The sequence below is a fragment of the Chlorocebus sabaeus genome, chromosome 16 (assembly GCF_047675955.1).
Source record: "Chlorocebus sabaeus isolate Y175 chromosome 16, mChlSab1.0.hap1, whole genome shotgun sequence".
Lineage (NCBI taxonomy): Eukaryota > Metazoa > Chordata > Mammalia > Primates > Cercopithecidae > Chlorocebus > Chlorocebus sabaeus.
In genome coordinates, this window is record NC_132919.1 from 75,196,857 (window position 1) to 75,208,973 (window position 12,117).

At 46.7% G+C, this 12,117-nt stretch overlaps 1 non-coding gene across 1 annotated transcript; it reads left to right on the forward strand.

Annotated features, from left to right (window-relative positions):
• Positions 1 to 8,449: 8,449 nt before the first annotated feature.
• TRNAQ-UUG (transfer RNA glutamine (anticodon UUG)) lies at positions 8,450 to 8,521 on the forward strand. Its single transcript has one exon. It is a non-coding gene; the product is annotated as a tRNA-Gln (tRNA).
• Positions 8,522 to 12,117: the final 3,596 nt, after the last annotated feature.

Below are 12,117 nucleotides of genomic sequence, written 5' to 3' on the forward strand. Positions count from 1 at the left end.
TGCCACACCCAGGAGGGCAATCCTGCCTGCACCCAGCTCCCCCAAGAGCACAGGGAGGTTCAGATCCATAGCTGCAGTTTGCATAGCCCCAGGAGGGTGAGGCTTCTGCCTGCTCTGTAGAGCAGGAGGGCTGGGTCTGCAGTTACAGTTTGGGCAGCTACAGTGGCATGGGGCACCTCGCTTCCAACTCAGAAGGGGCAGGGCTCCCACTGGCTCCATGGAGTGTGCAGCCCCAGCCATGCCTCCCTGATGCAGCTGGCAGGATGGCAGCAGCCACTGCCACCATTGGTACTGAGAGTGAGGTGCTGCTGAAAAGATACTTAAAAATGTGGAAGTGACTTTGGAACTGGGTAACAGACAGAGGGTGGAACAGTTTGGAGGGCTCAGAAGAAGACAAGAAAATATGGTAAAGTAGAGGCCGGGCACGGTGGCTCAAGCATGTAATCCCAGCACTTTGGGAGGCCGAGACAGGCGGATCACAAGGTCAGGAGATCAAGACCATCCTGGCTAACACGATGAAACCCCGTCTCTACTAAAAAATACAAAAAACTAGCTGGGCGAGGTGGCAGGCGCCTATAGTCCCAGCTACTTGGGAGGCTGAGGCAGGAGAATGGCGTAAACCTGGGAGGTGGAGCTTGCAGCGAGCTGAGATCCGGCCACTGCACTCCAGCCTGGGCGACAGAGCGAGACTCCATCTCAAAAAAAAAAAAAAAAGAAAAAGAAAAAAAAAAGAAAATATGGTAGTTTGGAACTCCCTAGAGACTTGTTGAATGGATTTGACCAAAATGCTGGTAATAATATGGACCATGAAATCCAGGCTGAGGTGGTCTCAGATGGAGATGAAGAACTTGTTGTGAACTGGAGCAAGGGTGACTCTTGTTATGTTTTAGTAAAGAGACTGGCAGCATTTTGCTCCTGCCCTAGAGATTTCTGGAACTTTGAACTTGAGAGAGACGATTTAGGGTATCTGGTGAAAGAAATTTCTAAGCCTAAAAGCATTCAAGAGGTGACTTGGGTGCTGTTAAAGGCATTCAGTTTTAAAAGGGAAACAGCACAAAACTTTGGAAAATTCGCAGCCTGACAACACAATAGAAAAGAAAATCCCAGCTGGGCATGGTGGCTTTCAGTCTTCAAAACTTTGTCAAATCTGTCTGGTCTCACACCTGTAATCCCAACACTTTGGGAGGCTGAGGCAGGCAGATCACTTGAGGTTAGGAGTTTGAGACCAGCCTGGCCAACATGATGAAACCTTGTCTCTACTAAAAATACAAAATTAGCCAGGCATAGTGTTGCGTGCCTGTAATCCCAGCTACTCGGGAGGCTGAGGCAGGAGAATCACATGAACCCAGAAGGCAGAGGTTGCAGTGAGCTAAGATTGTGCCACTGCACTCCAGCCTGGGTGACTGAGCAAAACACCATCTCAAAAAAAAAAAAAAGAAAAAAAAAAAAAGAAAAAAAAAAATCCCATTTTCTGAGGAGAAATTCAAGCCAGCTGCAGAAATTTGCATAAGTAATGAGGAGCCAAATATTAATCGCCATGACAAAGGGGAAAATGTCTCCAGGGCATGTTAGAGGTCTTCACAGCAGCCTCTCCCATCACAGGCCTGGAGGCCTAGGAAGAAAATATGGTTTAGTTGGCCTAGCCCAGGGTCCTTGTGCTGAGTGCACCCTAGGGATTTGGTGCCCTGCATCCCAGCTGCTCCAGCTGTGGCTGAAAGGAGCCAACAAAGAGCTTGGGCTGTAGCTTCAGAGGGTGCAAGCCCCAAGCCTTGGCAGCTTCCACATGGTGTTAAGCCTATGGGTGCACCAAAGTCAAGAATTGAGATGTGGAAACCTCCACCTAGATTTCAGAGAATGTATGGAAATGTCTGGATGCCCGGGCAGAAGTTTGCTCCAGGGGTGGGGCCCTCAAAGAGAACCTCTGCTAGGGCAGTGAGGAAGGGAAATGTGGGGTCAGATCCCCCACACAGAGTCACTACTGGGGTACCACCTAGTGGAGCTGTGAGAAGAGGGCCCCCATTCTCCAGAGCCCAGAAAGGTAGATCCACCAACACCTTGCACTGCGCACCTGGAAAAGCTGTAGATAACACCAGCCTGTGAAAGCAGCCAGGAGGGAGGCTGTACCCTGCAAAGCCACAGGGGGGTGCTGCCCAAGACGATAGGAACCCACCTTTTACATCAGTGTGACCTGGATGTGAGACACGGAGTCAAAGGAGATCATTTTGGAGCTTTAAGATTTGACTGCCTCACTGAATTTCGGACTTGCATGAGGCCTGTAGCCCCTCTGTTTTGACCATTTTTTCCCATTTGAAACAGCTGTATTTACCCTGTACCCCCATTGTATCTGCTTTTGATTTTATAGGCTCATAGGCAGAAGGGACTTGCCTTGTCTTGGATGAGACATTGGACTGTCAACTTTTGAGTTAATGCTGAAATGGGTTAAGACTTTGGGGGACTGTTGGGAAGGCATGAATGGTTTTGAAATGTGAGGACATGAGATTTGGGAGGTACTGGGGCAGAATGATATGGTTTGGCTGTGTCCCCACCCAAATTTCATCTTGAATTTCCATGTGTTGTGGGACGGACCCAATGGGAGGTAACTGAATCATGGAGGCAGGTCTTTCCCGTGCTGTTCTCATGATAGTAAATAAGTCTCATGAGATCTGATGGTTTTTAAAAAGGGGAGTTTCCTGCACAAGCACTCTTCTCTTGTCTGCCACCATGAGAATACATGCCTTTCACCTTCCTACATGATTGTGAGACCTCCACAGCCACATGAACTATGAGTCCATTAAACCTCTTTTTCTTCCCAGTCTCAGGTATGTCTTTATCAGCAGTGTGCAAACAGACTAATACAGACACTATTAAGAAAGTGAAAAGGCAGCTGGCCGCAGTGGTTCATGCCTGTAATCCCAGCACTTTGGGAGGCTGAAGTGGGCAGATCACTTGAGGTTAGGAGTTCGAGACCAGCCTGGCCAACATGGTGAAACCCCGTCTCTCCTAAAAATACAAACATTGGCCAGGCATGCTGGTAAGCACCTGTAATCCCACCTACTCAGGAGGCTGAGGCATGAGACTTACTTGAACCCAGGAGGCAGAGGTTGCAGAGACCATGCCACTGCACTCCAGTCTGGGTGACAGAGTGAGACTCTGTCTTTAAAAAAAAAAAGAAAAGAAAGTGAAAAGGCAAGCCACAGACTGGGAGAAAATGTTCAACATACATATATTTGATAAAGGATTAATATCAGGATACATAAGGAATTCCTGTAAATTAATAAGAAAAACTTTTTTTGTGAGACAGGGTCTTGCCAAGTCGCCCAGACTGGGAAAAACAGTTTCTTAATGAACAATACTTTATTTTTTATTTTTATTTTTTTTTGAGACGGAGTCTCGCTCTGTCGTCCAGGCTGGAGTGCAGTGGCGCAATCTCGGCTCACTGCAAGCTCTGCCTCCCGGGTTCACGCCATTCTCCTGCCTCAGCCTCCCGAGTAGCTGGGACTACAGGTGCCCGCCACTGCGCCTGGCTAATTTTTTTCTATTTTTTAGTAGAGACGGGGTTTCACCATGGTCTCGATCTCCTGACCTTGTGATCCGCCTGCCTCGGCCTCCCAAAGTGCTGGGATTACAGGCGTGAGCCACTGCGCCTGGCAATGAACAATACTTTAAACAGCACTTAGAAAAGAACATATCTATACAGTTAGTAAGCATGTAAAACAGATGTTCAACATCATAACCATCAGGGAAATACAAATTAAAACCATAAAAAGAGATCACTATATAACCACCAGAATGGCTGAAATTTAAGAGACTAACAATACCACCTACCAACAAAGATGTAGAACTGGAACTCTCCCATACACTGCTGGTGGGAGTATAAAATAGTACAAAGCATCTTGGAAAACTGTTTGGTAGTTCCTAATAAACTTAAGTACACACATAGCCTATAGCCCAGCAATTCTATTCTTAGGTTTATACCCAAGACTAAAAAAGGGTTGTACAAGAGTGATCATAGCAGATTTATTTATACTAGCCCCAAACTGTAAACAACCCAAATGTCCATCAACTGGAGAATGGACCAACGAATTGCGGTATAGTCATACAATGCAATACTACTCAGCAATGAAAGAATGTACTACCGATACATAAAATGACAGGCATGAGTCTCAAAATTGTTCTTTATTTATTTATTTATTTATTTATTTATTTGTTTGAGACAGAGTCTCACTCTGTCTCCCAGGCTGGAGTGCAGTGGCATGGTCTCTGCAACCTCTGCCTCCCGGGTTCAAGCAATTCTCCTGCCTCAGCCTCCCAAGTAGCTGGGATTACAGGCATGCCCCACCACGCCTAGCTAATTTTTTTGTATTTTTAGTAGAGACTGGGTTTCACCATATTGGCCAGGCTGGTCTCAAACTCCTGACCTTGTGATCCACCCGCCTCAGCCTCCCAAAGTGCTGGGATTACATGTGGGAGCCACCGCACCCAGCCTTCAAAAGTATTGATTTAATTTTGTTGATTGATTTTGTGTCTGGCAAAATAAACCAGACACAAAATACACTACAGATAAGTGAATTTCATATATGTAAAATTTAAGAGCAGGCAAAAGTAATTTATGGTGATAGAAACCAGTATAGTGATTCCAGGGAGGTAGGTGGTAATGGCTTGAAAAGAGTACCAGAGAACTTTCTGGGGTGATGGAAATGCTTTATATCTTGCTCTAGGTGATCATCAAACAGGTGTATACATTTGTTAAAAAAAAAAAAAAGTATTGGTTTCTCCAGTTAAAATTTGTGCATTTTCCATTATATAATTAATAATTCATTTACATATCATTTAAAGGGATAAAGCTGGGGGCAGTGGCTCATTCCTGTAATCCAGCACTCTGGGAAGCCAAGGCAGGAGGATCACTTAAGGCCAGGGGTGCAAGACCAGCTTGGGCAACATAGCAAGATTCCTGACTCTATTTTAAAAAATGAGATAGATTTTATATATTCTGTTATTGAACAATCTTCAACATATGCAACATATGGTGCTAATAAAACAAGGTACAGAACAGTGTTTTGATTTTTTTCTTTTTTAAGAAAAAGAATATGTGCTGGGCTCAGTTGCTCAAATCTGTAATCTTGTCACTTTGGAAGGCCAAGGCAGGAGGATCACTTGAGCCCAGGAGTTGGAGACTAGCCTGGGCAACATAGCAAGACTCTGTCTCTACACAAGAAAAAAGAAAAGGAATATTCATATTCATATACATGTATATTTGTTGGTTTTTTCTTTTCTTTTCTTTTTTTTTAGACAGAGTTCTGCTCTTTTTGCTCAGGCTGGAGTGCAATGGCACAATCTTGGCTCACGGCAACCTCCGCCTCCCAGGTTCAAGCGATTCTCCTGCCTCAGCCTCCTGAGTAGCTGGTATTACAGGCACGCGCCAATACACCTGGTTAATTTTGTATTTTTACTAGGGACGGGGTTTCTCCATGTTGGTCAGGCTGGTCTGGAACTCTAGACCTCAGGTGATCCACCCACCTTGGCCTCCCAAAGTGCTGGGATTACAGGCGTGAGCCACCGCGCCCAGCCTTTCTTCAGGTCCTTCCTAACCTGTGGCCTCACTGTTCTCCCCCTCTGCCTGATTCAGCCCTCAGTCTCAGTGCCAGGGCTGAAGCCACACTAACTCCACCTCTAGCAGAACCTAGGACTCTTCCATGCTTCAGGAGTCACTTGGGGAGGCTGGGTCTGTTCTCAAAGATGCCATGGGTTGCCATCTTTACAATGTCATGAACTGTGGCTTTATGTTAATAGAAACTAGTTATTCTGGGGAAGGAAGATTACATCCTGTCTCCCTTTTCTCTCTTATCATTAAAAAATTAGTAAATGTGGCCGGGCGCAGTGGCTTAGGCCTGTAATCTCAGCACTTTGGGAGGCAGAGGCGGGTGGATTACTTGAGGCCAGGAGTTTGAGGAGACCAACCTGGCCAACATGGCGAAACTCCATCTCTACTAAAAACACAAAAATTAGCTGGGCAAGGTGGTGATGCACATCTGTAGTTCCAGCTACTCGGGAGGCTGAGGCAGGAGAATCGCTTGAATCTAGGAGGCAGAGGTTGTAGTGAGCCGAGATCATGCCACTACACTCCAGCCTGGGCAACAGAGCCAGACTCCGTCTCAAAAAAAAAAATAAGAAAGGAAGGGAAGGGGAAAGGGAAGGGGAAGGGGAAGAAAAGAAAATAGAAAAGAGACAGAGCTAGGGAATGGGAGTAGGGAGAAGTGGAAGTAGGAGGGTGGAGTCACCTTTACCCTCACATTGGACAGAAGGAATTATCTCCTATGCATTGTCAAAGAATATCATCATGACCCTTTAGGGTTTCTACGGTAGCTTTTGAGATTTTAATTTCAATGCACTCTCACTGGTGCTCACAGAACCCTCGTAAGGAAGAAATAAACAGGAAAGCTGAGTCCAAAGATGCTGACTGAAGTCATTCAACTTCAGCCTTAATAACTCACCCTTAAGCCATAGGAGCTTAAGGGGAGATTGGTTTGTTTCTCAAAATGGAAAATCTTTACTGTTTCTTCTGGCCATATACAAGAGTTATTTTTCTTCAAGCAATATGGAAAAACAGAAAAGTCCTTATAAATTTACTCCCCAGAGATAAATCATCAACAGAGCATTTCAGATTTAGGCTACCATGGTCTTGACTGCATGCAACAGAAAATGACTGGGTACATTAAGCAAGAAAAGAGATTTATTGGAGGTATGTGAGATAGTTCAGAGCACCAGAGAGAGGCTAGAAAAGCAAACTCAGGAAGATGGGCAAAGCCCAAGGGGAACTGGGCAGCCAGGATCTCAGGCAAGGTAAGGATCCTGGGCCGTGTGGTTAGGATGCCAGTTCTGCTGCCAATGGGCATGGCCTGGCTGCCCCCACTGCCCCTGGGACACTGGGTGTCACAGCCACCACTAGCAGCAGAACGAGTTCTAAAATGCCCTTGCTTGTGGGCATCAGTCTCTGGATTTTAAGTCTAATTGGCCAAGCTACGTCTCATTCTGACTGCTGGAGAGTGAGTTAATCTACCTCGGGGCACAGTGGCTGTCACCCAGATCTACACAGTGTTGGTGCCCTCAAGAAAGGAAGTCAGATGTCACAAGTCAAATAAATGGTAAATGTTCATTACACACATGTATAACTTTTCTGTTTGTTTATAAGTCATGGGATATTATACATATTACTATATTTTGTTAGTATATATTATATATGAATTAGATATTAGTATATATTATTAATGATGTATTTTATTTTTATATAATTGTTATATATAATTAATAATATATACTATATTATTATACACACTAATTGGTACAACACTATTATACATACAAATTGGTAAGTAGATTTTACCTATTATTATATTGTTACACAAATTGGTATGTATACATACTAATTGGTAAGTCGATTTTATTATTATTATGCATAATTGGCAAGTAGTTTTGTTTGGGCCTGTATATCTTTTTATATCATTACAATAAGTTATTCCCTAAATTCTTGCACAATATTGTGTAGATATTAACCAATTTTCACTTGGACATTTATTTTGTTTTTTACTATTATAAACAACACAGCTGAGAACATCCTGGAACATATGTCTTGGCACTTGCCTTGGTGTTTGAGTAGGTTAGTCTCAAAGGTGAAACTGCTGAGTCAAACGGCGTGTAAAAATTAGATGTAGCCAGATTGACCTGCAGAAACATCCGTTTACGTAGACATTCACTAAAATGTGGGAGAGAGCCCAGAGGGGAGTGTCTTTTTCACCGATCTTATTTAATCCTAAAGTTAAGGATAATCGCCCAGCAAGGAAGGGTATCTGGGTGTTATCTCAGCAGTCCCACCTGGTGGTTTTTAATTAGGCACACAAGCAAGTGGAGGCGAAACTTTGGGACGGTTTTCCTTGAGAGCTCTAGCCACCTGAAACAGTAGGACTCGCACCGACGGGGTCAGGCTGCCGGCGCAATTTCAAAGTCTCCGTTCCCGCGTCCCTGGGGCGCCTGGGGTTTGAACCGTTGTCCCCCACTTGCCAGTCCGCTTCCCTTCCCGCTTGGCCAAAACACCGCTTCTGAGGCACCCCCTAACGTAAATAAACAAACAACCCAGGCTCCGTGCGCCGCGCCTCCTGCTCTGGAACTGGGGTTGGAGCAGGCTTTCCCCGGACCCATTCCGGCCCCACATAGCCAACCCTGCCAGCCTGCTGCCTTTCCGACCTCCCAGTCCCTGGAGGAGCGCAGGAAGACAGGATAACCCCGGGACCAGAAACGCCTGGAAAGCGAAGGACGCAGAAGCCCTCGCCGCGCAGCCGGTGGGTCCCCGGCCCAGGGCCCAGTCTGGCAAACGTGGACACGGCCGCCTCTCTGGAAAGACCGCCCAGAGCTCTCCTGGCTTGAGGAGACTTGCGGCCACCTAAAGCAGCCAGCAGGTCCCATGGTGTAATGGTTAGCACTCTGGACTTTGAATCCAGCGATCCGAGTTCAAATCTCGGTGGGACCTCACCATACCTTTTGGTCCTACAATTCCTGTTTTGGGGACCGCTTCCGGCAGCGGCCACCTTGGGTTGTGTGGGTATCCCCAGTGACCGGTCAGGCAGCGGCTTAGGGTCCCTCCTCCTCTCTCAAGATGTTTTCATTTCAGGGCCGTCCTAAGCCTGTCAGTGCGCACGCGCGAGTCGGGCAGAAAAAATGTGTTGCTGGGAGAGCGAACGCGACTTTACCCTGGAGGGAAACTTCCGAAAGAACCCGAAGGATCCGGAGGATGCTGCTTCGGGCTGGGCATAGATAGGTCGGCCGGTCTAGGAGGTCCCAGGGGGCGGAGGGGGCCGGCATGTTTCTTATTGGCTACTGAGCAAGCGCGATACGTTACTGCTGCCTGAGCCACCAACGAAGTGGCTCGACCGAACCAAGCGGCGGGGAAATGGCGCCTGCGGGACTCCAATTGGTCACGAACAATAACGAGGCTGCAGTCCCCAGAGGGGTATTTTCTTGAGGTCCGGCACGCACCCTAGTGTGTTTGTGTTGGTTGTCGGGTGCTGAGTGAAGTCGTCTGTGTCTGTCAGTCAGAAAACAGTCCCTTAGGCTGTATGCGGTGCCTCACACCTATAATCCCAGCACTTTGGGAGGCCGGAGTTCGAGACCAGCCTGGCCACGATGGTGAACTCTCGTCTCAACTAAAAATACAAAAATTAGCCGGGCGTGGTGACGCGCGCCTGTAATCTCAGCTACTGGGGAGGTTGAGGCAGGAGAATGGCTTGAACCCGGGAAGTGGAGGTTGCAGTGAGCCGAGATCGCGCCAGTGAATTCCAGCCTGGGAGACAGAGCGAGACTTCAAAAGAAAAAGGAAAGAAAAGAAAAGAAAAGAGGGGAGGGGAGGGGAGGGGAGGGGAGGGCGGGGGAGGGGAGGGGAGGGCAGGGGGGAGGGGGAGGGGAAGGGGAGGGGGGGAGGGGGAGGGGAGGGGGAGGGGGAGGGGAGAGGGAGGGGGAGGCCAGTCCCTTAGATGCTGCAGCTGGTGAAAGAGGAGAGAGAGAGAGAGAGAAGGTGCGGGGCGGGAGGGGGGAACAGGAGAAAGAAAGAGAGAGAGAGAAAGAAAAGAAAAAAGAAAAGAAAAGAAAAACAGTTCCTTGACTAAGGGACCGGTTCTTCAGCTCACCAGGGCGTCTTAAGGGAGTCCTCAGCCCCTCTGGTCCAGGATCCGTGTTTAGGGTGCTGAGCAGGCACACGTGCTTTGCGAGGAAGGGCATACCTTTAGGATTGTATGAGAGAGACGTGTGTGAAGCAGCTTCTTTGGATCAGCATCTGGGTTTTGTGAGGTGCCTGTCCCTCTAGGATAAGTGACAAGGGAGCCTGCTGACGCATATATGATCTCCCTACATGGTGATTGGCACTGGTTATACGTTCCCGCCCCTTGGGAGGATGCCACAGAAACAGAGAGGATCCTTGCGCTGCTCTCCCACCTCTCCCCTGAGCACCCGTCCTCCCCACCCCACCCCACCCCACACACTCCCTAAACGGTGGAATGGATCTGTGTGTATGAGCAATCCCAGCCTCAAAAATGCCTAGCCATGAGAGATGGGAGGATTTGCTCCACCAGACCGTAAAGCTTATTATCAACTGCAAGCTATAGAAATTGCAGTAGTTCGGTACTGGTGCCAGTCTGGTCTCGAACTCCTGACCTCAGGTGATCCACCCGCCTCGGCCTCCCAAAGTGTTGGGATTACAGGTGTGAGCCACTGCACCCGGCCTAATTTTTGTATCTTTAGTAGAGACAGGGTTACACCATGTTGCCCAGACTGGTCTCGAACTCCTGAGCTCAAGCAATCTGCCCACCTCGGCCTCCCAAAGTGCTGGGATTACAGGCGTGAGCCACCTCGCCCAGCCAGGAAAAGACATTTTTAATGCATAACTGACAAATAAATATAGATTACAATAGAAAAATCCAGCCAGGAGTGGTGGCTCACACCTGTAATCCCAACACTTTGTGAGGCTGAGGCAGGCATTACTTGAGCCCAGGAGTTGGAGACCAGCCTGAGCAATATGGCAAAACCCCATCTCTACTAAAAATACACAAATTGGCTGAGTGTGGTGGTGCACACCTGTGGTCCCAGCTACTCAGGAGGCTGAGGCAGGAGGATGACTTGAGCCCTTGGGGTCAAAGCTTCAGTGAGCCCTGATTGCGCCACTGCACTCCAACCTTGGTGACAGAGCAAGAGATCCTGTGTCAAAAATAAAATAAAGTAGGGAAAATACATGGTCAGTTTGGGTTTAAAAAAAAAAAAAAGAAGGAAAAATCCTAAAAATCAATAAGAAAAGACAATCTAATAGAAAAATAACAAAAGGCTTGAACAGGCACTTCATTGAGAAGGGAAACTGAAAATAACTGATATACATATGAAAAGATGCAAGAGATCATTAGTCATCATGCAAATGCAAATTAAAAACTCAATCAGATACCACTACACGCTCACCAGAATGCCAATGCTGATGTTAAGAATATGGAATAATATGAACCTTCGTAGGAGTGTAAATTGGTGGAAGACAGTTTGATGTTACTAAACTTGGAAATGCTAGACCCTGTGATTTAGCAATTTCACTCTTGCCCATATATTCACAGAAATGTGTGCATATGTGCACCTAGAGACATAAGAATGTTAGGCTGGGCAAGGTGGCACATGCCTGCAATTCTAGCACTTTGGGAGGCTGAGGCAGGAGGATCACTTGAGACCAGGAGTTTGAGATCAGCTTGGGCAACATAGTGAGACCCCATCTCTATTTTAAATAAAAGTTTGCCCACCAAGGGGAAGTCAGGATAAAGATTCTCTGCTTTGGGCCAGTCAAACCACATCTGGAGGATTGAGATCAATTCTAGGTATCACACAAAGACATTGGTAAATTTCATCCTGCCACTAACTGGCTGTGTAATTTGGGTAAGCAATTTAAGTGTTCTGAGCCTCATATGCAAAAGGATAATAACAGTACCTTTTGCATAGCAGTGTTGTGAGAATTAGTAAAATAGAAATGAAAAGTGCTTATATCTATATCTCATCCATAATATAAAGAATGGTAACTGCTAGAGAAACAACTAGAATAGTGAAGTCTATGGAAGCTCAGATACTTGAGAAACACAAATACTTATACCAGGAGGAAAACGAAACTTAGAGGTCACAAGATAGCTTTCTTAGTTTATTTGCCTATTTGTTCCTAGACTGGATTACAACAGAGGTGGAAGTCAGAGGGGCAAAGAGGATGAACGTTCTAACAACTTGAGCTGTCCATTGGCAGAACACTGTAATTACCCAGGGGGTTCTTCCTGCCCACTGCACAGACCAAATCAATTCTCCAAGACCTTAGCATTGCATTAAAGAAAGAGTTGAATTGACACGAGGTCTGCCACATGGGAGATGGAGTTATTTTATTTTACTTTTTTAGACAGAGTCTCATTCTGTCATCCAGGCTGGAGTGCAGTGGTGTGATCTTGGCACACTGCAATCTCTGCCTCCTGGGTTCAAGCGATTCTCCTGCCTCAGCCTCCCAAGTAGCTGGGACTACAGGCATGCACCACCACACCCGGCTAATTTTTGTATTTTTAGTAGAGA